The sequence below is a fragment of the Pteropus alecto genome, unplaced genomic scaffold, assembly GCF_000325575.1.
Source record: "Pteropus alecto unplaced genomic scaffold, ASM32557v1 scaffold196, whole genome shotgun sequence".
Classification (NCBI taxonomy): Eukaryota; Metazoa; Chordata; class Mammalia; order Chiroptera; family Pteropodidae; genus Pteropus; species Pteropus alecto.
Window position 1 is genome coordinate 1,122,875 of NW_006439717.1, and position 1,283 is coordinate 1,124,157.

At 51.8% G+C, this 1,283-nt stretch overlaps 1 protein-coding gene across 1 annotated transcript in view; it reads left to right on the top strand.

Annotated features, from left to right (window-relative positions):
• Positions 1 to 1,283, top strand: part of C1QL4 (complement C1q like 4) — a 4,507-nt gene that overhangs the window by 1,381 nt on the left and 1,843 nt on the right. The gene's annotated exons all lie outside the window — the stretch shown is intronic.

Genomic DNA, 1,283 nt, shown 5'->3' on the forward strand with positions numbered 1-1,283 from the left:
GTCAAAGAGGAGTTGGGGCTGGAGGAAAGGAAACGACCTGTCCAGGGTCTCACAGAGCGTTAGGAGTGGTGTCAGAATTAGAATTCGGGATTCAAAGCGTGATGTCTGCAGCCGCCACCTCACACTTCAACTATAGGCAACAGTACACCAAACCTCTTTGATGTCTGGCCCTGCCATTTAGCCTCTTTTGTCCTCCTGCCTTGGGCTACTCTCTCTTCTGCAGCAGCCCTCCTGGACTTCAGGTTTCCCAGCCTTGTGATGGGCCACGAGTTACCTGGAGCCTGGCACCTTGAAATTAGAATGGAATCTGGGTCCAGGCAGTAGGCAGTCAGCAGCCATTCCGTGGGGGAGTTCAGCTTGAATTTTTGAGGAAAATGTAAAAAGAAGAAAAACACTGGCTCACCTGCCCAAGCTCTGTTAGTCCCAGTACCTGGGGCCAGTTCTAGAGAGGAGCTAACCCTCAGCTAATACTGGGTTAGTAGGCAGGGATGAGAAGTGATATGACAGCTAAGTGATCAGCCAGGCCCCTTGAAGAAATGAGTTTGGAGGAGGAAAGAACAAAGGTCAGATAAAGCAGAAGTCTTGGACCCCAGCCTGGTCCAGTAGGCTGCACATTCTCCTTTTAAACCTTTGGCCTCCAGGTTTTGCTGCTCCCTGCTCGGGAGAATAGCCCCAAATGACTTAGCTGGCAGATTGGGACACATCTAAAGGAGTGATAGGCCGCAGGGGTAGGGATTAGGTTAGGTGCCTGGGTAGGAATAAGGTTGGGGTTTAGTGGTGACCTCCAAATGCCTGTGCAGTTGAGTGGTGTTGATGGTGAAGCATCAGGCCTGCTCATCCTGACTGTCTGAAATCTGAGCCCTGCTAAGGCTGCAGCACCCTCCTGTTCCAAGACCCGCAGGCATTACATTGGGGTCTCATTCCAGCAGGGCTGCCCCAGGAGCCCAGGGAAAGGGAGTGAGAGTGTATGTGTGTTTGTATGGGAGTGAGATAGCGTACGTGTGCAAGGGAATGTGAGTGCGTGTGTGATGTGTCTGGGTGTGGGATGTGAAGGTGTGAGAATAGAGCATGTCTATCTGCTTGTGGCACTGAGTGGGTGTGCATGGTCTGTGAAGAGTATCTGTGAGTGGGTGAGGGAGACAGTGTGTACCTGGAGTGTGTCGGATTGGGAGGGACACGGCGTCCCTCCACTCTGTATTCCGCAGCGCCCGCGCTGCGGGCCCTGAGGATGGTAAATAGTGATTAGAATAATGATGAATAATTAATGAGTTAATAACCATCCC